Source organism: Rhinoraja longicauda, chromosome 32 (genome assembly GCF_053455715.1).
Source record: "Rhinoraja longicauda isolate Sanriku21f chromosome 32, sRhiLon1.1, whole genome shotgun sequence".
Taxonomy (NCBI): Eukaryota; Metazoa; Chordata; class Chondrichthyes; order Rajiformes; family Arhynchobatidae; genus Rhinoraja; species Rhinoraja longicauda.
The window spans coordinates 22,464,527-22,491,869 of record NC_135984.1 but is presented as its reverse complement, the minus strand read 5'-3'; the positions used below and the strand labels follow the sequence as shown (position 1 = coordinate 22,491,869).

The window sequence follows — 27,343 nt, the reverse complement described above, 5'->3', positions numbered from 1 at the left end:
TTCTCCCTGCGACCACGTGGATTTTCGCCGGGTGCTCCGTTTCTCCCACATTTCAAAGATTTATAGGATTGTAGGCTTTGGTAAAAATAGTAAATTGTCCTTAGTCTGTAGGATAGTGCTAGAGTACGGGGTGAGCTAGATAGAGCTCTTAAGGATAGCGGTGTCAGGGAGTATGGGGAGAAGGCAGGAACGGGGTACTGATTGAGAATGATCAGCCATGATCGCATTGAATGGTGGTGCTGGCTCGAAGGGCCGAATGGCCTACTCCTGCACCTATTGTCTATTGTCTATTATCACAGGTCGGCAAGTGGGCTGAATGGCCAGTTTTTGTGCTGTATCTCGAAATTAAACTAAAATGTGTCTATTTCATGAGAAATTAGTCCTGGCCACTGGGCTTTTATGGTATTTGTTGGCAGTTTAGTCCAACTCAGTAATTGCTTCCCAAATAGAAATTTAACAAGGAATTATTAGTAATGGCACACTTATAGAGCAAATAGCCTCAAATATTTCGTTGGTTTATACATTTAGACGTTTCTATATTGAAAAAATATTTTATTCCCGTTAGAGATAGCTGGTGGCCAAAAATACATGAATATGTCTCTAATGCTCTGAAGACTCCCACTTTATGAATATTGATGACTTAGGACGGAAGTGGTGGTGTGAGGGGTTGAGTGACAGAGTCGTTGGCCAACCGTAGCCTGGACGTGGGGAGGCGCGGCTCGTGATTGGCTGCATCCTGGGCGGCGGTGGGCGGGACGGCGGTTCGCCCCGCCTTCCCCTGGTGGCGGGCTCTGACACGCCCCCCTGGCGGCGGGTTGGGGGCGGGGCGAGGGAACACCCTCCCCTCCAATCAGCCGGCGGCATGCCCTTCCCGCGCGTCGCTGTTGCCGGGTGGGCGGCCAATGGGAGCGGAGGGGCGTGCCGGCGGTGGGAGGGCGCGGCCCGGGCGCGCTGACGTCATGGGGATGTATCGGTGTGAGCGCGTGGCGGCGCGGCGCCGGTGTCAGTCTGATGAAGATTGGCATGAAGGTAAGCTGTCATTCACAGGGAGGCTGTGGAACCGCGGTGCAACAGTGTATCACGGGGCAGTGTAGCAACACAGTGCAACCAGCGGCGCACACGGATACATCGCACACCACACTGGCTGCAGATGCTCTCGCAGCCGCTTCATTCACACACTCACTGTCCCAACCGGGAGAAAAGACGCACGTTTAAATCACTGCGTGTTTTTGCTTCTCCCCATCTGCATTTTTCCACCTCTCTCTTTTCCTTCCTTTACAGCTGATGGGGGGGGGGGGGGGGGGGGCGGTTGTGGCAGAGTAGCTGCATTGTTAAGCGATGAGCCTTTTCTGTTCGCTCATTGGAATCCTGTAGCATTTGCACAGAGCTAGCTGTCTGACAATCGCATCGTCCTGGACGCTCATATCTCAACTTCTAAACATTTTCTACTTTCTTTTAAAAAAAGGGCAACTAATGCATGGTATATTTTAAGACATATTCTGGGCGCATTTGATGATGATGTACTGTAACCTGTTTTGTGCGTTTTCTCTTGTCTTTTTTAATTACTACTTTCTGGATGTTAAAAAAAGGGAGGCGATTCCTATCCGAGCCGAAGGAAGAAGCTCCGATTTGGTTCCCCTTCGCTTTATCTCTTTACCGCCACCTCGACCCCCCTTTTTTTTCTGTTTGATACAACTATTGACCTGATGTACTTTTCTTGTTTCTTCTGCCCCCTCCCCCTCTTGTATCAAGAAGAGCTCCTGGTTCTGACCAAAAGGGACACTTCGTTTAATTTGTTTTTGCCAGCGCTCAAAGTTTTGTTTCGAAAAATAATATTTCTTTTTTTGAAATATAGCGCTGCAGATACTTTCACGCAGAGTTTGAGGCTGTGATATCTCGAACTATGCCTGCAACCTTCAGGTTTTGTATTCCTTGATTTTCAAAACGTTGCCGCATTTTTTTGTTTTGGTTTCCTGGTAGATCAAAGAGGAAATTTCTGGACATGTTACTTTCAGGATTTTTATTTTGCTTTTACTGTTTCAATGCAGAAGTATAGCAGGGACGTTGCCACATTTTTGTTATGGTTTCGTGTTTGTTCCATTGTAATATTACTGAGGAAATCGAGGGGAAGGAAATGAAATATTTGGCTTATCGGAGATATTGCATTAGGAATTCAAGGATTGGTTAGTTTTGCATTGTATTCTGTCGTTAAATTCGTCTTTCTAATTTGTTGCGTGGAATGCATTTAATCCATTTACTTACGAGGGAAGAAAGCCGATTTCGTTCTTCTCGCGATCCTATGTATAAATCCTTTCGCATTGCAGTTTCCAAGCCACCTCTCTCTCTCTCTCTCTCTCATCTGTTGCATTCGGCTTTTTTTCACCCCCCCCCAAAAAAAAGCGTGAAGCCCTTTGCAATCAAGCGTACACTTCAATTTGCGAGAAGGAGCCTCGGTTGTTGACTTAAACCCTTCACAATGTCTTCCCTTTTTAATCATACAGCATGTATCCTGTCACAGTTATACATCAAGACTCGAGTCTTCGATCAGTAGGGTTATGGAATTAACCGGCCAGTTGCGGATGTGTCCACTGCAGACCAAACGCAGAACTAATTTCTTAAGAATTTTTATGTTGCTGTCAGGGTTATACTGGGAGTACAATGACTCCCGTGGAATGGGAGTAAACGTGAACGCCGTAGTGGAATGCTGTACAGGAATCAGGTATGCATTTGGAGGGAATTAAATTATTTGCAATGGATATTTGAGACCAAAAAATTGCACATTTCTTGTTCTCCTTGCCCCATCCCGTGAATTGTATACCAAGACGCTGTTTTAATAGACCCTGGCTTGCATATTAAGACCCTATGCCATTAAACTAAGTTTGATGTGCGCTTCCACTTCTGAGCTTGGCATGTTTGCTCATCTTTAAGTGCGATCACTCCAGCTGTGTTTTCCGTCTGTCACTGATCCTGGGCCATCCCATGCTTCGGAATCTCTCTTTTTTAAAAAATTTGGAATTAGAAAGCAAGGTCGATTGTATTTTTTTTCCTCCAAAAGTTAACACACGAGGTTATCTCGCTTGATTTAAGGTTTAAAAAAAAAAAAAATTGAAACGCCGCCGCGAAGGAATTGGAGGGAATGAATATTGCCTTTAGCTGAAGTAAATTCAAATTTGAACTTTGGCGTGAAAATTTACATTATATTTTTTTCGTACAGCCAGACCCTTGTTCAGTTGGAATATACATCATTCTTTATTCATTTTGCCTGTCCGATGTTTTCCAACCCTATTTATTTAAACACGAGCACTTTCTATAAACCCAGTTTGCACTCGTACGCTAGTCAGGAAGCCAGGATATTGTCGACTTTGCACTCTGTTTCAAATCTGAAGGTGATCGCTGAAACTTAATTTCCCACTTTCCCCTGTATAATTTAACTTGTGTATGTAGACATTTGAGTAGTAAATCGCCAGCTGAATTATTGAACTGTTTAAGTATTGGGGACTGAAGGAGGACGCACAGCATGATAAGAAACTGCTATGTATTCTTGACCACTCTGTTACTGTGTCGAGTCTGTGCTGAAAAGCTTTTCAGCGATTGAAAATTAGACATGGTTCTATGGCAAGGAATGCATCAACCTCTGAAAGGAGATTTTTTTTTTGAAGATAGAAATTCATTATGAAAGGTTGGTTGCTTTTGAAAATTGTTTCATTTAGTTTTAAACGGCAAGCATGTGGAGGATTTAAGAATAGCATTCTAAGTTATGAGTAGGAATGAATCTGTAAGGGGAAAATACAGGTCTGGGAGCTGAAGAAGCATTCTGTTCGAGCCCATAATTCCTGCAGAGCTCATTTGTAGCTTAAACTTGCATTCATCTTTTCCACTTTTTTGATGCACTGGGAGCTTGTTTTTGTTTACTTTTCATCTTTAAAAATAACACACTCGCAAGTAGTGAAGGTGAATAGCAGGTTAAAGGAGAAATCAGGTAAGTACATTGGTGCAAGAAATACCATAAAACCACATGGGAACTTGGTGAGGATGCTCAAAGGGATGTAAAAGGTAGTTTAGATATTTGTTTTCATAAGCTGGACTCCAGCCCATGTTTACCCAGTTGACTTGTGTGTAGTTCAGATGGACATTTTTTTTTTAAAGGAGGGACTGCATGGAACTTGATAATTAGTGATCACCTCCAATGGAGTATATTCAGGAGTTGTGACATAGTGGTGCGAATTGGGATCAGGGGGTATGGAGAGAAGGCAGGTACGGGATACTGAGTTGGATGATCAGCCATGATCATATTGAATGGCGGTGCAGGCTCGAAGGGCTGAATGGCCTACTCCTGCACCTATTTTCTATGTTTCTATGAATTGCTGGATTATTTAGGTCTTTTTGTTGTAAACTTTCAGGGACTTTTTTTTTAGTGGGAGACACTGTCAAAGACACAGTACAATAACTGGGCAGCATGGCTGTCAATTTGATTCTGCCTTGATTATAATCGGCAGTGCTGTCAGGCCACTGGTAGGGTTGGATTGAACTGCTCCTGACTTTCCACGTGAGCTGGATGAACATGGTAGTGCAGACAGCAGTTTGTGGTATTGCAAAGGCTGTGCCTGGGGGTGCTGTTTAATGTCAGCTGTTCTGGAAAGTACTGGTAGATATTAAATGGTTTGCCACCGACCTTTTCTCGCATATTTTCCTAACTAATATTTAAAATGTGAGTTTTAATTTCTGTTCTGTGCTGCATAATTTTAAAAAAAACTTTGTCCACTGTACACGAGAACGTCTTTGAATTGCTATGATATACACTGTGCTCAGCGGGTCAGGCAGCATCTCTGGAGAAAAAGGATGGGTGACGTTTTGGGTCGGGATGAAGAAGGGTCTCCATCCTTTTTCTCTAGATGCTGCCTGACTGGTTGAGTTACTTCAGCGCTTTGTGTCTTTCAGTGGTATAAACCAGCATCTGTGGTTCTTTGTCTCTACTCTTTGAATTGCTAATTGTTTGTGCTTTTTATGGGGCCTAATATAAATTTGTGGTTAGTGAGCATTGTATATTTAACAGAAAAGTTCCCTTTCTAATTTATTTAACACATTGTTCGATATCTGGTTTCAATATATCATGGTATGGTTACAGCACAGGAGGAAAATTGGTCCATTATGTCTGTGCTGGCTTTTGCATTTTGGCTAGTGCCTGTCATACTTTCCAGCCCCTCATCTTCCCCTTGCCAAATCTGTTAATTCACATTTTTGGGGTAATTATTCAGCTCCTTTTTGAATAGTAGAAATTAATGAACCTCCTCTACTACATTACCCTCTACCACTAAAGCACACCCCACTACCCTGTTCCTAGTCCACATCACTTACTGTGTAACATTAATCTATTCTCTGGTCACTTGCTTGGTTCTTTTGCCATTTACATTCATTCAGTATCTCTAGCTTTTTAATTGTCTTGATAAACTCTGTATGTCCTTTATGATTTTAAATATCTCTATCAGGGTCTACTTTGTTGTAAAGACATCAACCTGAGATATCAACCCATCAAAATACTCATAGATATTTTACCTCCAATCTTTTCTATTGTATTGTTGTCATTTTACTCAATTCTTTTATTTCTGGAATCATTTTTCCACACCATGACATAAACTGGGGTCAATATTTCACCTTAAATATAGTTAAACCAGTTTTTCATGAAAGTTGATCATAATTATGTTGTTGTTGATGTTAAATCTCTATAAATCCCAGGCCCCTGAATGCCCCTTGAACCAGTTTCTCTGCCATGTTCAGACAACCATCTGCTTATGGCCCCAGATCTCTCCGCTCTTGTATGGCTTTCAGATTTGTGGTCTTTGATTTGCATTGCTTCGTGTTCTTTCCACCAAGTGTAACACCACATATCTTGGTATTAAATTGAATCTGCCTCCTATCTGCCCATCCCACAGCCTGCATACATCCCTCTTAATGTGTAGGAAAAAAACTGCAGATGCTGGTATAAATCGAAGGTGGACACAAAATGCTGGAGAAACTCAGCAGGTCAGGCAGCATCTCAGGAGAGAAGGAATGGGTATCGTCAGTCTGAAGAAGGGTCTCAAACCGAAACGTCACCCATTCCTTCTCTCCCGCTGAGTTACTCCAGAATTTTGTGTCTACCTACATCCCTCTTAAGTCTGTTATTATCTCCATCATAATTTGCTGTGGCTCCAAGTGTGTGTCCTCTGCAGTTTTGGAGATTGTGTGCTGGGCATCCATGTCCAAGTCATTAATATATCTGAGGAAAAGCTGTGCTTCCAATTCCAGTCCCTGGGGGGCTCCACTGGATACTCTGTCCAGACTGTAAAGTAGCCTTATGGTTACTGCTGTCATCTATTTCTTGGCTAAATCATCCACCCTATTACTTTGTCAGAAACTCGTTTTCTTGAAACTAATGATTTCCCACTGAAACTGTACCCACTGAAACTGTACCCCTTGTTCTGGAATTCCATGAATGATTTTTACCGAAGTGAACTAATTTACTGATCAATTGTTGACTCGCATTATTTTGCTGATTTAACTTTATTCTCTGCAACATTTTTAGCTTGAAGAGCTTCAAATGTTTCTTGCCCAAACTTTTTCTTGCCCTTAATTTTTTTTTTTCTTTAACTATTCCAGTTGCTTTATGATTGTTTTAAGTAGACCTGTCTTTCATGCCAGGCTATTCAATAACTGTGGCATTCCTGGCTTGTTATTTATAGCCTCTGTCAGTTTGGACTGAGATTACATCTTTTGTATTAACGATGGCTTGTAAATATACATCGATTCTACAAGCATTTGAAGTAGAATATCTAGTGACTGTAGGATGGTTGTGCGATGGATTGGCCCAATGTCTATCATTCTCTGCTTATTTTGGAGGGAAAAAAATCACACTAAATCACATAGAAAATCACACGGTGGCGCAGTGGTAGAGTTGCTACCTTACAGTGCTTGCATTGCCAGAGACCCGGGTTCAATCCCAACTACGAATGCTGTCTGTATGGAGTTTGTATGTTCTCCCTGTGATCTTTGATTTCCTCCCACACTTTAAAGACGTACAGGTTTGTAGGTTAATTGGCTTGGTCTGTGTAAAATAATTGTCTCTCGTGTGTGTAGGATAATGTGAGGATCGTTGGTCTGTGCAGACGGTGGGCCGAAGGGTCTGTTTCCGCGCTGTATCTCTAAACTAAACTTAAAAATAACTAAATTGGCATTAGTGCAGTGATTTTATTTTTAAGTATGAAAGAAGGTGGAACTTGAATATTTAAGTAAATGTTAATATCAAGAAATATTTGGGATTGAAATAGTGCAGTTGAACCTGTAGTACCCAGGAAAGTTGTCTTGAACAATTGAAGAAGGATACAAAGATCTGGAGTAACTTAGCAAGTCGGGCAGCATCTCTGGAGAACATGGATATGTGACGTTTCGGGTCGAACCCCTTCTTCAGATGTCAAAATCTAGTCAAATTCAACTGTCAGCAATCTTGTTTGTAGTGAAACGATTATCCATCCTCAACATCTAGCCTTGACTCATCATGCAAAAAGAGCAGTGGGTTACTACTCTTTAGGATTATGGATCTGAGACCGGAATGAATATCCATGGGAATTATAAGAATTTCTGAAGCTGGAGTCAAATTTTGGACCAAGGTGTTATTTGTAAATGCCACTAGTTTAACATGATTCAATTTGTTCATAGTTTACATTTTGTATTTTCTATTTTGAAAGTCTACAAAACAGACTGTCGATTGTAATATGCTGCAGAAAACACGCACCTCCAGACTAAGAGACAGTTTCTTCCCCAAAGCAATCTGCATACTCAATATGAAAAGCTACTGAGTATTACTCATGCTGCACTCTTCCATGCTGCTACCTATCTCGCATTTTACCTTACTAGGATGAGAGGGGATCTTATTGAAACATATACGATTATTAAAGGGTTGGACACGTTAGAGGCAGGAAACATGTTCCCAATGTTGGGGGAGTCCAGATCCAGGGGCCACAGTTTAAGAATAAGGGGTAAGCCATTTAGAACGGAGATGAGGAAAAACTTTTTCAGTCAGAGAGTTGTAAATCTGTGGAATTCTCTGCCTCAGAAGGCAGTGGAGGCCAATTCTCTGAATGCATTCAAGAGAAAGCTAGATAGAGCTCTTAAGGATAGCGGAGTCAGGGGGTATGGGGAGAAGGCAGGAACGGGGTACTGATTGAGAATGATCAACCATGATCACATTGAATGGCGGTGCTGGCTCGAAGAGCCGAATGGCCTACTCCTGCACCTGTTGTCCATTGTCTATTGTTTATCACCATTGTTTATTGATATATTGCAATATTGATTATTTATTTATCTTAAGCCCTGGTTAAATAATATTGTTTTTAAATTGTGTCCTGTGCTTTTATGTTAGTATATTATGCACCAATGGAGTGGCAATAATAATTTTGTTGTATGCAGTGCTTTCAACGACAAATAAAGGCATTCATTCAAAATTGTAGTCCAGCCACCTTCAACTCATGAATGGCACAGATATGTCTGCACAAGCCATCACATTAAAAAAATATATATATTGCAGATGCTGAATATCTGTAATAAAAGCACAATGTGCCGCCCATACGTGGCAGGCTAGGCGATATATTTGGAAAGAAAAGTTATGGGTTAATATTTTTGATTTTCATCCAAATTGTTTTGAAAAGCTATTTTGAAGATGAAGTGGCAGTTTCTGCATTGAACTGTTCAAATCAATTTTCTTCTAGTACTGTGAAAGAAGAGTCCTTGATCCTTGATCCTTGGTGGGACAAAGGGGCTGTAGAACATAGAACAGTACAGTACAAGAACAGGTCCTTCGGCCCACAATGTCTGTGCCATACATGATGCCAAGAGCATTTCTTAACTACCTGAGCATAATCCATATTCCCCCATTCTCTGCATATCCGTATGCTTATCCGATAGCCTTTTAAATGCCACTATTGTATCTGACTCAGCCACCAACCCTGGCAGTGCGTTCCAGACACTCACCACCATCTGTTGTCCCGTACATCTCCTTTAAGCTTTACCCCTCTCACCTTAAAGCTGCATCTCTAAACTGAACAACAATATTTTGTAGAGGCAGGAAATATGAAGCAAAGCAAATAAGGAAAGGCTCAGTAAACCAAGCAGCATCTGTGGTGAGAGGTAGAATTATGTTTTGGGCTGAAAACCTTTCATAAAGCTTGAAACATTGACTCTGGCTCTTTCTCTTTCCACAAGATATTGCCTGACATGTTGAGTCAGGCATTTTTTTTGTTTTTATTTTACGTAAAAGGGTAAGCTCCATTGTGACCTCCAATATCAATCTCTTGCTGATAGTCCCTGGCCTCGGTTCTCCCTTTCCCTTCAAACTTAAATTGAAACTAGGGTCTCGGTGCATCTCAAAAACGTAATAACTTGACACTTTGTTTAACAAAATAACTAACCAAATGGAACTAAATTAAAACAATACTTTCTGAACACGTTGAATGTCCACAATTTGCTATTCAGAAATTGTGTCAAATCAGTCCCAATCAAACTAATTGTGAATAGATCGGACATACTGACCGAGTTGCCTGGCTATTGCTGATCCCCTGTTCCTGCATTTAGCCCAAATCCCTCTATTCCTTTCCTATAAATGCACCTGTCCAAATACTTTTTAAATGCTGTGATTGTGCCCGCCACCACTACCTCCTCTGGCAGCTTGTTCCATCTACCTGTCACCCACTGGGTGAAAAAGCCTGTCCCTTGGATCTCCTTTAAATATTTACCCTTGCGCTTTAAAACCATGTCCTCGTTTTTTTAGTCTCCCTACCCTTGGTAAAATACTATTTACCCTAACAATGCTCCTCACTGCTCAGATCCTGTTCTCCAATGACAACAATCCCACTCTATCCAATCTCCTCCCTTTGCTACTAAAGCCCTCCATTCCAGGCAACTTCCTGGTGAATCTCTTCTGCACACTTTTTAGTGTTCCCCTAATCCTCTGTGGTGACCAGATATACATTATTCCAAGTGTAGCCAAACTAATATCTCGTACAGTTGCAATATATTGTTCCAACTCTCATACTCAGTACCCCTGCCTATGAAGGCAAGCAAGCTCAATGCTTTCACTAACTTATCTTCCTGTCTCGTCATTTTCAGAAAGCTATGAACCTGCACTCCAAGGTCAATGATTTCAAGAGCCCTGACATTTACTATATATTAGATGATCCAAAATGCATTACCTCACTCTGGTCTGGCTTAACCTCCATCCGCTGCATCTGTGCCTAACTTTCCAGTTGTTGAAGTCCCTCTGTATCCTTAAACATTCATTCTTGCTCCAATCTTTGTGTCATCAGCAATGTATTTGAGTTAACTGCATAAATATATGTCAGTACACCTTGGTACAACCGGTCCATCAATGTGTTCTCCATCCCAGTGCCTTGCTGTAGAGGCCAGTCTTCATTGGAGTTTAATGCTTGCTAGTGGGTACTCATTTTAAGGCTGTACATTTGAGCCCAATCTTGCCCAACACTAACATCAGTTTGTGTAGGAAAGAACTGCAGATGCTGGTTTAAATCGAAGGTAGACACAAAACGCTGGAGTAACTTAGCAGGACAGGCAGCATCTCTGGAGAGAAGGAATGGGGGACGTTTCGGGTCGAGACCCTTCTTCAGATTAACATCAGTTTTATGTTATATGAGTAATCTCCTATTTTGCTTGGGCAGCTTACACCCCAGCGGTATGAATATTGACTTCCCTAACTTCAATAAACCTTGCTTTCTCTCTCTCTCCATCCCTCCCCCTTCTCAGTTCTCCGATCAGTCTGACTGTTTCCCTGATTACATTTTATCTGTTTGCTTTGTCGTCACCTTCTCCTAGCTAGCAATGATCTATTCCACATTTTCCTTGATCTACATTCCATTTGATGTCTCATTTTCACACCTTTCCCTTCCTTATCTCTGTCTCCCCCGCTCCGCTGACTGTCAGTCTGAAGAAGTGTCTTGACCCGAAACGTCACCCATTCCTAACCAGAGATGCTGCCTATCCCGCTGCATTACTCCAGCATTCTGTGTCTATCTTCGGTGTAAACTACCATCAGGAGTTCCTTCCTACACTGACATCTGTACCCTCGTTTGTTTTATTTCTCAGAGTTCAGACCTTCAACGTAAGAGATGATAGGAACCTGAGGGATAACCTTTTAACAAAGGATGGTGGGTGCATGGAACGAGCTGCCGGAGGAGGTAGTTGAGGCAGATATCATCGCAACGTTTAAGAAACATTTAGACAGGTGCATGGAGAGGACAGGTTTAGCGGGACATGGGCCAAGCGCAGGCAGGCGGGACCAGTGAAGATGGAGCATGTTGGCCGGTGTGTGCAAGTTGAGCTGAAGGGCATGTTTCCATGCTGTATGATTCTATGTACCTGTGGTGTCAATTTTCTATTTTGTATTCTGCATACGCTGCAGAGAAGATTTTCCCCTTGGTAAGCACGAGTATTTGAGGAAAACACCAAATGCTGGAGTAACTCAGCGTGTCAGACAGCATGTGAGGAGGAAATGGATAGGCAACGTTTAATGTCAGGGCCATTCTTCAGAATCTTCAGATGCTGCCTGACCCGTGGAGTTCCTCCAGCACTTTATATTTTGCTCAAGATTGCAGCATCTGCAGTTTTTTGTATCTCCATCAAGCATTACTATGTGGCTAGTCAGAATTTGTTAAAATGTGATGTGGGCGAATTTTGAATTTGCTTGATAATTGGACATACAGGAACCACAGAAATGATCATCCCCATTCGCGTGGTAGGCAGCTACAAAAAATTAGATATTTGAAAAAAATATTTTCTGGAGGAAATCTTTAGACAGAGGGTGCTAAATGTCACATGGTGGCTTGGAAAATTATTTTAATTCTGGTTTTGTATGCTTATTCAATCTTTCCTGGGCTTTAACCCATATTGATTGGAAGTTGTAACATGTTTTATAACTTATCTCTCATGTTAACCTCTTTTATGGTAGTAGACTTGCAATTTTACAGTGAATTTTATATGATAACACCTCGCAGATTAATCAGGCAAATCATAACACTGTCTGAAGTTATTAGCGTAGATGATAATCTGACTTTAAGCTGCATTTTACGAAGAGAGAGATTGGGTGCATGAGGTGAGATATAATTTAGGCCATCAACAGCTGGAAGTGTTACTGTTGCTATTTTGATTTGAGGAGGGGAGTGTAAGAAAATAACTGCAGATGCTGGTACAAATCGAAGGTATTTATTTCACAAAATGCTGGAGTAACTCAGCAGGTCAGGCAGCATCTCGGGAGAGAAGGAATGGGTGACGTTTCGGGTCGAGACCCTTCTTCAGACTGATGTCAGGGGGCAGGACAAAGGAAGGATATAGGTGGAGACAGGAAGATAGAGGGAGAACTGGGAAAGGGTAGGGGAAGAGAGGGACAGAGAAACTATCTAAAGTTGGAGAAGTCAGTGTTCATACCGCTGGGCTGCAAGCTGCAAAATATGAGGTGCTGTTCCTCATATGAGGGGAGTGGTTGGTGGTGTGGTTCTTCGTCATATGGCTGAAAGATGTTGCAGAGATGGGATTTATGATAGGTAGACACAAACTACTGGAGTAACTCAGCATCTCTGGCAGAATGGACAGGCAGCATCTCTGGAGAGAAGGAATGGGTAGGGATCTTACAATGAAATGGGATTTAGCCATCTGCAAGTTTGCAAGTATGTTCCAAGTTTTATTATTTTCCAAGTCTGGTGAGAAATATTTCATTTTTTGGCAAGAGCACATTGGGAAAAGTACTTTTTGTTTTGGTCTCTAGTTCTTCATAGTTTTTTAAAACATTTTATTTAGAAAAGCATCGCTCTGTCTCTCGAGCTACAGCTAGAGCGAGAGCCTGATGGTGTTAGGAGAGGTCTCTGCGGGAATTTGAAATATGTGCAGAAGTTTCCAGCTTGACACTTCACTAAGAAATGGGGGAAGGATGGGGGATCCCTGTGACCTGAATTACAGAAAACCGGCTTTACGAAAATTCTCCCAAACATTTTGAAAGCATTTATCATGAAAATAATAGTGAGTTTCTCATTAATGACCGGATACAGCATATATTCCATTAGTTTAATTTTGAGGGTGTATATTCAATGAAATGAAACATGGGGACATTTATAGAAAGTGTATGTAGAGCGATAGAAATTGGACATTTTTGGGAGTGTGGTGACTCTTTGCATGCTTTTCCTGTAAAGATCTACCATCATCCGTACAATCTCTCTACTCTTTCAAATCCCTTTTTTAACTGTAAATCTATCTATATTCTAAATGCTCCGATTCAACTCTAAGCCATTGTGAAAGTTGGACGTTGTTTCTGGAACTGGTGCGCTACAATGAGCAGCACGGTGGCGCAGCGGTAGTGTTGCTGCCTTACAGCGAATGCAGCGCTGGAGACTCGGGTTCGATCCTGACTACCGGCGCCGTCTGTACGGAGTTTGTACGTTCTCCCCGTGACCTGCGTGGGTTTTCTCCGAGATCTTCGGTTTCCTCCCACACTCCAAAGACATACAGGTATGTAGGTTAATTGGCTGGGAAAATGTAAAAATTGTCCCTAGTGGTGCAGGATAGTGTTAATGTGTGGGGATCGCTGGGGCGGCGCGGACCCAGTGGGCCGAAGGGCCGGTTTCCGCGCTGTATCTCTAAATCTCTAAATCTAATGTGAGAACTATATTCTGGACTCTGTATCTTTCTCTCCGCTCTATCTACTGTATTTGAGTTTGACTTGATTGCATTTATGTACAGCATTATCTGATTGCATTGCATGGTAAATAAAGCTTTCACTGTATCTCGGTACACATGACAACGATAAACCTGGAGATAGTGGGCTTATGTCAGGACTGGAGGCCTTATAACCCAGGGACTGCTTGTATTGCTCAATGAGGGTGAGAGCTATGAGCAGTGGAAGTTGCGTGTTCCTCTCTGGATGAACTGGAGTTATGAGTTTTCAGTACTATTTTTATTTTTGCCTAATTATATTTTTGACTAGTATGACTTCAAAGTGTTGTTCACTTTCAGGCTGAACAGTGCTTTCTGCTGATTTGTTGCGTGAGGTGTTCAGGTCATCTAACCCTCCCAGCTGAAGTAAGTGTGGAGATCCCACAACATTGTTCCCCTATCACCACATCTAATCATTTCATTAAAGTATTTATTGCATTCACAACCCACCTGTAAACCCATTCTCGTTGAGCTATTTATTGATCCTCCTAATTTTGGACAACTTTCTACTAGTTGAATCATACATCTCCTTTATCAAGCTGACATAATTTGTGTTGAAAACAAAAATGTCATTTTTTTCTGTTACTTTCCATTTTGGTTTTTCAGTCTTTTTCTTTTAAGGGGTCAAACCGAGAGATGTCTCCAGCATTTAACTTGTTCCGTCTTGTCGACCAAGTTGAAATAACACAGTTGTTGGACAGTAGAGCTCCCTCTACCCTTGCCCCATTGATTATGAACAGACTCGGAAACTCAATAAATTGGTCAAGATCAAAACTTCAACATCACTTCCAATTCAGATGCTGGTTTAAACCGAAGATAGACGCACAATACTAGAGTAACTCAGTGGGACAGGCAGCATCTCTGGAGAGAAGGAATGGGTGACGTTTCAGGTGGAGACCCTTTTCAAAAGAAGGGTCTCCATCCGAAAACATCACCAATTCCTTCTCTTCAGAGATGCCTCCAGCATGTTGTGCTGAGTTACTCCAGCATGTTGTGCCTGTCTTGGGTCATAATTTAGTTGGTGTTTAAATTGTACAAGAACCTGATGGTTGTTGGGAAGAAGCTGCCTGTCCTGCTGAGCTACTCCAACATTTTGTGTCGCTTTTGATGCAACCAGTCCATACGCTGTCCACTGTACACCTGCAGAAGTTCCAGACATGCCGAATCATCTAAGGAAGTAGAGGTGTTGATGGGCTTTCTTTATCGTTCTTATGTTCTCATTAAAACATTTTATTTCGTGTTGGTGACATTATTATTTTATTTTGTTTGTGGATTTTGTCAGGTATCTTGTATTGCAGCAGACTTCAGTTCCAAATTATGCCATTTTCTATAGATTATCCAAAGGTTCTGAAGAGCAGTGTGGAACTGCGAATTGCTTTTGTATGTATCATTGTGAATTATTTTATTTCAACAATACTTGTGCTGAGTGTGTGACTTCAAGCACAGAAGTGAGATGTCAAACTGGTGCTGACAACACTTATTGGAAATGTCAAACTTTAATGGGTCCTGACCCAAAATGCTCCTTATCTATGTTCTCTATAGATGCTGCCTGTTACTCCAGCACTTTGTGTTCTACCAAGAATCCAGCAAATGAAGTTCCTTTTCGCTGCTCTTTAAATTTTATAAATCTTGGTAAATACAGACTTTTTTCCCCTAAAGAATGTAAGTGTGTTTGGATTTGGTAATTACAGTTGTTTGAATAAAGTTATATGGAGTCTAGATTTTCTTTGTCGCGTTTACCTGCCGAACATTATAAATCCAACTATTACCTCTGAAGACCTTTGGACAATCTTTATTCTGACTTTACTGGACCTCATCTTACACTAAGCGTTATCCCCTTTATCCTGTATCTGTACACGGGACGGCTTGATTGTAATCAAGTATGTCTTTTTGCTGACTGGATAGCACGCAACGAATAAGCTTTCCATTGTACATGTGGCAATCATAAATTAAATTAAAATGAACTAAACTATTGGGAAGTGGACCACGTGGCACTGGATGGGACAGAGAGAATGCCAGGCTGGTGATTGGACAGGAATAATGCAGTGGACACCTATACAGTGGCTTTTGGGATGATCAGGTCATCTATGTAGAGGAAGACAAACACCTTCAATGATCTATAACTAATGCCAAGGAATGCTCCAACTCCTAACTGAAGGCCTGCTTCAGCATATGCATTGATATGCAGCATGGAACCAGGCCCTTCGGCCCACCGAATTCATGCCGCCCATCGATCGCTCGTTCTCACGCGTTCTATGCTGTCCCACTTTTTCATCCAGTCCTGACACGTTACGGACAACTTAGAGGTTATTTAACCTACAACCCCATACTTTGGGATGAGGGGGGGAACTGGAGAAAACCCATTTGGTCACCCGTTCGAGGTCTGTGCTGTCGACAGGCTTCGTAAAATAACAGTTAAATTTCCTACACGGCAGTAAAAGGCCGGGCATTTTTTTGATGGCTGTTTATTTTCAGTGGAGTCAAAACCTGAGTACCTTGAGGTGGCTGCAATATTTTGAACTATATTTTGGAAAATGATATAAACACAAATATTTTCTGTATCCTTGATTGAGCCTTGCATTCCTGTAGTGTACTTGGGGAGTAGTTCCTGATGGTATGGATTCTTGCTGAAGTCAGTGTATAATTCTGCAGAAGGAAACTAACTGCTGAAGTGACTCGGCCAGCCAGGCAGCATCTCTGGAGAACACGGACAGGTGATGTTTCGGGTCAAGAGCCTTCAGTCTGAAGTAGGATCTCGACCCGAAACGCCACCTATCCATGTTCTCCAGAGATGCTGCCTGGCCCGCTGAGTTACTTTAGCACTTTGTGTCCTTGTCTGCATCAACCAGTATCTATAGTTCTTTGTCTCTGCATAATTCTGCTGATACCTATTATCCTCTGAACTACCAATGCTGGCAAGCCCTTTGACTCTGAGGCATCAACTTTGAGCTAATTCTTTCTTTGCCCTCTCTCAGAAGCACAGTCTTTCTGATGAGAGAAAACAAAAACAAGTGTTTATCTTGGGTAATTGACTGAATTGCAAAACCATTCTTTCCATGGCAGTATCAACAACTTTGTCCCAAGGGAAACCTTTATTAGAGGTACTGGGAGACATTCTGTTCTTGTGGGCTATCACTTGATAGACGCACAATACTAGAGTAACTCAGTGGGACAGGCAGCATCTCTGGAGAGAAGGAATGGGTGATGTTTCGGGTCGAGACCCTTCTCCAGACTGAAAATAACACCGGGGTGGTTTCAGTTCATACTTCTGACTGTGTCTCTGAAGTCTGTTGATATTCAGTGCACAGAGCTGGACAGTCTTGGTTCTGTATTGCTGTTTTTTTTGGCAAGTCTTGCATTCCCTTAGATAAATATAGAATCTGATTCCAACGAGAATGTTTTGGGATATGGGTGAGTGACTTGTATTGTCTACGCTATGATTTTTCTTTTTGACTTACTGAAATTACAATAGATTAAGACCTTGAAAATAGCAAATGTAATCATTAAATAGCAGTCAATTTGGAAAAAAAATCAAATGTTTTGGTTTAAAAGTGGAAGTTGTGAATTATTTAAACCATGTGAGGAACAAAAGCCATTATTTGAACTTCAATTCTGCATCAACACAAACCCCCAAAACAGAGTTCAATAAATCCAGTACCTTCATTGATGTTTCCTGCCTGTTCCACATTACTCGATGTGAACATAGATAATTTATTTGCCTCTCCTCCCAAAGAAATATTAATTAGATCCAATCTCATGACCTTTTGAGCTTTTAGTTTTGTGGATATAGCATGGAAGCAGGCCCTTCAGTCCACAGTCCATGCTGACTATCAATCACCCATTCACACTAGTTCCATGTTATCCCATTCTCCACTCCCTACACATTTGGAGCAATGAACCTACAAACACACACGTCTTTGGGGTGTGGGAGGAAACCGGAGCACCTAGAGGAAACGCACGCCATCACAAAGACAGCGTGCAAACTTCCAGACAGGCAATTCCCGAGGATCAAACCGGGGTATCTGGTGCCATGAGGCATCAGCTCCACCCGCTGCGCCACTGTGCTGCCCATCTACTGTGAAGGGATCAATTATCTAGTGAAAAATGGACATTGATGGAAAATGGTTCGATGATCGATTTGGCTGCTCTTCTTGGCTGCTCTTCTTTTTCTGGGTCTAGTTGTCCATTATGGGGTAGGATACACGTCGAGAATGTGTATAATCTAATTCTAATTGTGTGTGTTATTTGTCGTCTTCCAGAGAAGATTAGGTTTAGTTTTTAGTTTTGGAGATAGTGTGGAAACAGTCTCTTTGGCCCACTGAGTCCGCCCCGACCAACGACCCCCACACGTTAATACTACACTAGGGACAATTTGTTTTACATTTATACCAAGCCAATTAAACTACAAACCCGGACGTCTTTGGAGTGTGGGAGGAAACCAAAGATCTCGGAGAAAACGCACGCAGTCATGGATAGAAAGTACAAACTGCTGGAAGTTGGAAGTATATTGTAAGCTGGATTTGTTTATCTTGCTGTAACAAGATTGTGTTTTCTGTGCATGTTTTCCGAACATTACTTTATTAAATTTTCAGATGGAAAAATATATAAACTCCGCACAAAAGCTTTGCGTAACGGATATCGGGCATTTGCTACACATCTATCTCCTGACAGTCCTGCTTTCTTTAGTAGTTGTAAGCTGTGGGAGAGGCTTGGAACAGCAGAAGGATTGTGCTGTTTTCAGACTCGGCACTGTGGTCCTAGACTTTTAACAGCTTGGAGGCACTGCTGGAGATGGAGAACGTACACTGGAATATCCCGTACCAGATTCATGCAACATGTGATTTACAGATGTGTGCCTTAAATGAGCAGTATAAATATAAAATTTCTTATTTTGGTTGTCACTGTTGAAAGCCATCTTGCATTGATTGTATTGCCTAAACTCCCTGTTTATTTTCCCCACAAAATGTCTGATCTCTTCTAGAAGGGTTATCGAAGGAGAATATGAGTTTCACACGGAAGTACTTTCGTGAGCGGCAACAAGATGTAGAGACAAAATGCTGGAGTAACTCAGCGGGTCAGGCTGCATCTCTGGAGAAAAGGAATGGGAGACCCTGCTTCGACCCGAAATGTTACCGGTTCCCTTTCTCCAGAGATGCTGCCTGGCCCGCTGAGTTACTCCGGCATGTTGTGTCTATCTTTGGTGTAAACCAGAAGCTGCACTTCCTTCGTAAACAATATGTAGAGGTTGTGAGACGCCAGTTGACCCATTCCTGCAGATAATCTCGACAAGCAATGACTTGCATATGAGCAACACAAGAATCTGGCCTTGATTTGGTAAATTTCAAGAGACAACTGTAATGATTGAAATATACCAGCTGGATAGTGAAGTCAATGCAGAAAACATTTTTTTTCCTAAATATTTTTGTGTAATATCTCAGAAGATTAGTTTATTATATCATCACTGCTTACTATCTTAAATTAGTTGATAGAGGAAAGCTAGTGTAGGATCATCAAAGGCAAATCATGTTTAATTTTTTTGACGATGAAGGTAATGTAGTAAGTGTCATCCATTTAGAATACTTTGGATTAAAAATACTGCAGCAGGATGGTTTGCAGCAGTGTTTTCTTTGTGATAGTATGTGCTGGTATGGCATTCTTTTAGAGATACAGGATGGAAACGGGCCTATCGACCCACAGTTACCCATACACTAGCACTACCCTACACACTAGGAACAATTTACAATTTTACTGGTTAATTAACCTACGAACCTGTATGTCTTTGGTGTATGGGAGGAAACCGGAGCACCCGGAGATAACTCACGTGGTGACAGGGAGAACGTACAAATTCTGCACAGATAGCACCGGTAGTTAGGATCGAACCGGGATATCTGGCACTGTGAGGCAGCAGCTCCACCACTGCACCACAGTGCTGCCCCCTAATACCAGCGTCTCTAAAAAGTTAAATGAAATTATTTAGATTGTATCTATGTATGCACCCTCCGCTCTGCTGCTGCCAATCTCCTATCCCCCCACATCCGGACCAAACTCAGATCCTGGGGGGACAGGGCTTTCTCCATCGCTGCTCCCACCCTATGGAACTCACTACCCCAAACCGTCAGAGAGTCCTCCTCACTCACCACATTCAAAACATCACTGAAGTCTCACCTGTTCAGTACTGCCTTCAACCACTGAAGGTCACCTCACCTTCTGTCTCCTTTCTCTGTTCGTTTACTTATTTATCTATTTATTCACTTCCCTATGTTCTCTAAATCCCTGTAAAGCGTCTTTGAGTATATGAAAAGCGCTATATAAATGTAATGCATTATTATTATTATTATTATGTATGGTACATCTGATCTGTTTGGATAGCAAGCAAAACAAATCTTTTCACTGTACATGTTAATAATAAACTTAACAGAGTTTTCGAGCCATGTGACATGTATGTGTACTAAAGTTGCGTTCTGGCACCTTTTTGTCTCCAAAAAAAAACTCGTTAGCAGAGATGAGGTTCATGGAAATAAATGGTCAGTAGCTCTTAAATGTGGAAAGCTGATTGAGTGGGCAATGAAATTTAATGTAGTGAAGTGTGAAATTATGCAGTTGGCAGAAAAACTAAGTAGAGATGACGTAAACTGAATGGCGAAGTTCTAAGTGTACATAGGATCAGAGGGGCCTGGGTGTGTCTGTGTATAGATTCTTGAAATGGGGAGGGCATGTTGAGAGATTAAAGCAAATGGGATCAAGGGACTGACGAACAGAGACTGGGAATGCAGGAAAGTTGTGTTAAACCACTATGATCGCAACGACTAAAGCATCATGTTCAATTCTGGTCAGTCAACTTTATGTTTGGGTCCAAGACTGCAGAAAAGATTTTGCAAAAGATTCTGTGGCTGATAAAATGTTTTGAACTGGAGAAGCTATGGTTCCCCTTAGAGCAAAAAAAATTGTGCCAAAATTTGATGGGGATGTATAAGATCAACTTAAGTTAGCTAAGGTAAAGTAAATACAAATGTTGTTCCCATTAGCAGATGGTGGAAAGTTTAAAAGGGCGCATTTACGATTTTGAGAGGAAAAACTGCAAGGGGATGGTGAAGCATAGCACTCCTTTTCTGCAGAGATCACTTATGACTTGAATTTCCTTGCATGAAACAATCGATCAGGAATTTTTGAAGTGATGTGGAGAGTGTTTGGGAGAGAGAGTGATTTGCAGTGCAAGAAGACAGGGCAGGAAACGTGACTGGAATTGCTCTCCCTGGTGCTGGCATGTCTCGATGGGCCAAGAGTCTGCTTCCTATATGACAATAAACGATCCTCGACTCTCGATTCAATACTCTACACATCAACTCCTTCCAAACCCTTCTCCATTCACGTGCTGCACTGTGTGACTTGCACATCTGTTCCCAAGTGTTTCATTCATTATCTTGCTGTTTTTAATTTGTGTATCTATAAACCTTAACCCGGCCAACAACTCTTGACTTTCTTGCTTAATAAATTACTGTTCTTCCGGTTGTTCAATTTTGAATTCATCTCTCTTCATGAATGCTCTCTAGCATTCAGCTAGACCCTCAGCCTTCCACTTTCAGCCTTGCTCACTTATTTAAGTCCCTACTTAACAAAGTCAAGACTCTTTTCGAATTTGGGCATAGTTTTGTGGAACTTGCATCTGTAAAGTGCTTTTACACTGTGACATAAATATTGTTCAATCTAATTTTCACCCAGAAATCATCTGTCAGTTTTCTAATGGTTCATTGATTTCTGGGATGGACACAAAGTGCTGGAGTAACTCAGCGGGCAGGCAGCATCTCTGGAGAGAAGGAATGGGTGACGTTTCGGGTCGAGACCCTTCTTCAGACCCTTCTCCAGTCTGAAGAAGGGTCTCGACCGGAAACGTCACCCATTTCTTCTCTCCAGGGATGCCTGTCCCGCTGAATTACTCCAGCATTTTGTGTCTATCTTGGGTTTAAATCAGCATCTGCAGTTCCTTCCTACACATAATGATTTCTGAGAGTTGATCTCATTCTGGCTTTGTATCAATCTCATGACATAAAGTGAGACTCAATCTTCTCTGGGTTGTATTAGTCGAACACCCAAAGTATTGTTGCTAAGGAGCCATTATTCACTTTTACCTAGACAGGGCAGCCTATTGCAGGAGAGTGTGATACTCCAATGTTTTCTCTTTCTAGCTGCCTTGAAGCCACGTTATCTCATGGCATGTTACTCCTCGTACTGAGTTAAAAGTATTGGTCAAATCCCAGCCAATTTCTCCTATGTTTTGGGCAATTGAATTGCTTGGCTGTTGAGTAAACGATAATCTTGCTCGGAGCAGTACACTCTGTCTGTTTTGGTTCAGCTGGCAGCATACAGACTTTAGAGATACAGTATGGAAACAGGCCCTTTGGCCCACTGAGTACATGCCACTAGTACTATCCTACACACTCGGGACAATTTACGATTTTACCAAAGCCAATTAACCTACAAACGTATGTCTTTGGAGCATGGGAGGAAACCAGAGTACCCAGAGAAAATGCATGGCATCACAGGGAGAACGTGCAAACTCCACATAGATAGCACCCGTGGTGGGGATTGAACCCGGGTCTCTGGCGCTGTAAAGCAGCAACTCTACCGCCACCATGCCGCTTGGACGCTGAGAGACTTGTATGGATACATCCTGTTAATCAAATATCCAGCCACACAAAATGGTGGACGTGTAGATTACTAAGGAAGTGCTGTACTGCTGAAGGTGTAATCTTTTGGATAGGATGTTACACTGAGGCTATCAGTCATCTTGGGTGATTGTGAGTAAATCTGTGGTACTGTCGCAAGGAATAGCAGGAACTTTTCCCCCATCGTGGTTTTGTCCTGCATAAATCTCTCGGTATTAAAAAATATATATCTATATTTATTTGTCTTGTTTGTTGTGGTTTTGTACAAATTGATCTCCGAGGTTCTTGAATCATTGTGAAGAGAATCGTTCTAAAGTATTCCACATTTTTTTTGGGGCGAGGTCTTCCTGAGATTACGAAAGGTGGTCTGAAGAAGAGTTCCGACCCGAAACATCACTCATTCCTCTTTCTCCAGAAATGCTGCCTGACCCGCTGAGTTGCTCCAGCACTTTGTGTCTGTCTGCTCTTTACATGGTTCCTTGCATGAATGGTGACTGGGCAATTCAAAGGTCTGTCAGTTGAAGCAGGTCTGAAGAGGTCGTGTCCCTTGGATGTTCACCCCCCTTCCCCTCCCCTCGCCTGCCCAAACCTCCTGCATATCTATGCATAGGAACCAAAGCCCAATGTGCAAGGACAATTAAACTAGCCCACAATCATTCTAAGTGGGTGTTGACAATCAAGTGAGTAGCCATTTCCAACCCACTCATCTGTTAATAATTACCTTTCCAATTACAAGCTTTCAAAGGAGACCTCCTGAGAAAGTGGTACTGGATCTGAGCAACGGATGTTTATGCAACAAGACCATCAGGTCTCCATGTGATGGCGACAATTATGGCCGACCCTGGTGACCTGCTCAATCAATCCTCCCTTGGTTTTATTTATGGATTTCACTGATTCAAAATGTCAGCTTGATGTGATAACTCTAAATTCAGACATTGACACTGCTTCTTTCTCCTTAAGTCAGCTGTTGATAGATGTGCGCTGTGAATGCAGTCTGAAAGTGTTTACCCACAAACCCATGTGTTCATAAAAACACACCTGCCAGATACCTGATGAAGTTGTGGGAACACATTTTTAAAAACTATGTAAGCTTTTGTTTCTTGGTGATCCACCCCAGGCTTGATATGTCTGTGTTTGTATATTCCTGGAGCTTTCATCTGATGTCTTCCAGCCTGCAACTATTCCCACATGGAATATTCCCCCCATCTCCAGAACTCTCTCAGCTGATAAACAAGAGTGCGGGAAGTAATGCTAAATAATACTTTGAAAAGGCTGCTGTGATTTCCATTCGAGTTGATCGCGGTAGTGTGCTGGAGATCAACATTTAATTCCTAGAGATTTCAGGATAATCATGCAGACTATCAGGGGATTGCCATCTATATCTCTCTCAGCAAGATGCTTCAATCCACATGCAGGGTTGAATTTCCACATCAGGTAGCTGCTGTCAAACTGTGGGAATACTGAATGCCTTAAAGGAGAAAGGGGAAGCATATGCCTGTGTTTTCACACAGAGGAACTTAAATCACCAAGAATTTCAGGCTTGGATTCTCGTCTGCATTTAGAGACAAATAGAACTTGGACTCTAGCCAGCATTGATAGACACATAGAATACAATAGAAGAAAGAGCTAGAATAAGAGTCGGAAAGAGAGGGAGAATGATCAGCATTCTTTCTCCAGAGTGCAGTACATTTACTCTGCCTGATTAGTGATGGTATATGGATGGATGTTAGGTGGAAATGAAGATTCTCGATTAGTAAGGGTTTCAAAGGTTACGGGGAGAAGGCAGGGGAATGGGGTTGAGAGGGAAAGATAGATCAGCCATGATTGAATGGTGGAGCAGACTTGATGAGTTGAATGGCCTAATTCTGGTCCTGTGACTTATGGGGGTTGGCTTTAACTATTGTTCCACAATGGATGGGCAACCACTGATATTGACAAAAGAAGATGATTCGCATTTTGGACATTATGCTGGAACTTCTCCGACTTCTAGATGAGGAATCTGCAGTGAAAGCTCTAATTCTGCAACAGTGCATGAAACATTTCTAGATTTTTTAGATTTTTTTTTAGATTTAGAGATGCAGCGAGGAAACAGGCCCTTCGGCCCACCGGGTCCGCGCCGCCCAGCGATCCCCGCACATTAACACTATCCAACACACACTAGGGACAATTTTTTACATTTGCCCAGCCAATTATCCTACAAGCCTGTACGTCTTTGGAGTGTGGGAGGAAACCGAAGATCTCGGAGAAAACCCACGCAGGTCACGGGGAGAACGTACAAACTCCATACAGACGGCGCCCGTAGTCAGGATCGAACCTGAGTCTCCGGCGCTGCATTCGCTGTAAGGCAGCAACTCTACCGCTGCGCCACCGTTCTAGGAGTTATCCACCTTAAAAAGGCAGCCGGCATAATCAAGGACTTGCATGCCATCAGGAAGAAGGTAGAGGAGTCTGAAAACCGTGAACTCCAGGTTCAGCAACAGCTCCTTTCCCACAACCATCACTACAAACACCAACTAAGCTATGACCTATCTTGGTTGCACTAGCGACTTTGGGCTTTTGTTTTCCACTAATAATGGTTTTAAAAAAAAGTCTAATGAACGTTTTTTTGTTTGTATATCACGTTATCTATGAGTACTATGTTTACAGACCTGTTTTGCTGCTCCAAATAAGAATTTCATTGTTCCGCTTACAGTCCATATGACAGTTAAATGCTCTTGACTTGACTCTTAACACTTGAAGATCTGGCTCTCATCAATAGAAAATAAATAATTTTGGACTCTACTATTTCGCTTATTTTACTCTGTTTCCTTTATGCTTTTAATATTCACTTGTGAATATCCATTTTGTTACGAGCTTAGTTTTATCTGAAATCCAATCTGTTTTGAGAGCCATAGGTTGTACAACAGCGAAGCAGACCCTTTGGCCCACGTAATCTATATTGTCTCTGGGTAACAAATGGCCTAAATATAGGTGCTTGAGCATTCATTGAGGCTTCATTGTAAGGAAGCCTTAAAATGGTGCATTGTATAAATGGTAAGAATTTTATTGTGAATGGTTATTAAGGATTGAATCTTTTTTTTGGATACATTGCTTAGTCTTTAAATCTATATACTAAAACTCTCGTTTGTTTGTTTGTTTGTTCCTGAACTACAGCCAAAACGGTACACGATAGCACGACAACCGTAGGCCCATCTTACCGTCGTTCCTTTGGTGCTAATGGAAGAAGTTTCATTGAAATTGGTGTTATGTTTTTAAAGTTATTCACATTTTAAAGTTTAAATCTCCTGAGGGAGGTGGGGGGGGGGGGGGGGGGGCGGAGGGAGGATGGGGGGGGAAGGGAAGATGGGGGGGGAAGGGAGGATGGGGGGGGAGGGAGGATGGGGGGGGGGAAGGGAGGATAAGGGGGTTGAGGGGGAGGGGAAGTGGGGGGAGGAGGGGAGGAGATGGTGCTGCACCAATGCAGGAGAGATTTGGACCCAACAGGTCCACTTGGTCTAGTAGATAACTACAATTCCAATTCTGTGGTTTGGAGGAACTCTTGAAGTGGTTCATCTGGGTGCTTTTTATTGGTGTTCCTTGGACTTGGAACATGGCCCATATAACTGTACAACACATGAACTATATCTGTACTCAACAGTATGCCAAGTTAAAGTAATCCCTCCTGCCTGCACATGATTCAGATCCCTCCTACCCTTGTATGTCCGTGTGCCTATCTAAAAAACATTTAAATGCCACAATCATATCGGCCACCCCCACCACCCTCAGTGTGTAAACAAAATAAATTGCCCTGCACATCTCCTTCAAACCTAAAAGCTCCTCTCACCTAAAAATCAGTCTGAAGAAGGGTCTCGACCCAAAACGTCACCCATTCCTTCTCTCCCGAGATGCTGCCTGAACTGCTGAGTTACTCCAGCATTTTGTATATAAAAATCAATGCCATTGTATAAAAAACTATGCCATTGTATTGAACTTGCATTAAAAGAGAATATTCCAAACTGCCTGACAGTAAATAAATTATTTTTGACATGTCGTCCCTGTTTTAATATTGAATAAAGCAGCAGCCAACGTAACCACAAATGTGCTGATTGCTAAATAATCCACTTTAGTGCTGTTGGATGAGGGAAAGATGTTGGCAGGACACTTGGTCTCTTCCTTGAATTGTACCATGGGATTTTTTGCGTCTATTTGAGGCAATCAATGTCTCCTCTGAAATACAACACCTAAAATCATGCATTTATCTGTCGTGAGACATTAGAATGCCAGCGTAGAGCTTTGGGCTTTGGTTTCAAGTGAAGCTTGAAATCTTAACCTGCTGACTTTAAGGTAAAAGCACTACTACTTCCTCAGGGTTTTGTGCTGAACTTTAAAAGTGCTATGTGATTGCAAACAAAAATCCATCTGTGAGATGTTGATGATTTCTTTTTTGCAGGTATGTGTGAGAGTGGATGGGCGGAGTATTGACATTTTCTTTTGATCTTGCTAGGTAAAATATGTCCCCTGTAGCTTTGAGAATACTTTCTGACCTTTGCTATTGAAGGAGTGCAGCGTTGGTTCACCAGGTTGGTTCCCGGGATGGCGGGATTGACATATGATGAAAGAATGGGTTGACTGCTTGTATTCACTGTAATTTAGGTATACAATTCTTAAGGGATTGGACAGGCTAGATACAGAAAAAATGTTCCCCATGTTCCCTAGGGGTCACAGTTTAAGAGTAAGGGGTAGGCCATTTAGGACTAAGATAAGGAAAAACTTTTTCATCCAAAGAGTTATGAATCTGTGGAATTCTCTGCCACAGAAGGCAGTGGAGGCCAATCCACTGGATGTTTTCAAGAGAGTCAGATTTAGCACTTAGGGCTAATTGAATCAAGGGATATGGGGGGAAAAAGCAGGAACGGGGGACTGATTTTGGATATTCAGCCATGATCATATTGAATGGC

At 42.1% G+C, this 27,343-nt stretch overlaps 1 protein-coding gene across 5 annotated transcripts in view; it reads left to right on the top strand.

The window, feature by feature from the left end:
* Window positions 1-970: 970 nt before the first annotated feature.
* Window positions 971-27,343, top strand: part of pknox2 (pbx/knotted 1 homeobox 2) — a 411,407-nt gene continuing 385,034 nt past the window's right edge. For 2 of the 5 annotated variants that reach the window (XM_078427018.1, XM_078427014.1), the window contains exon 1: window positions 2,426-2,719. The gene's annotated coding sequence lies outside the window, so the exon portion shown is untranslated. Of the gene's footprint in view, window positions 1,030-1,458; window positions 1,538-2,425; window positions 2,720-27,343 lie in introns of those variants that run through there. The other 3 variants (XM_078427015.1, XM_078427017.1, XM_078427016.1) reach the window with 3 other exon arrangements.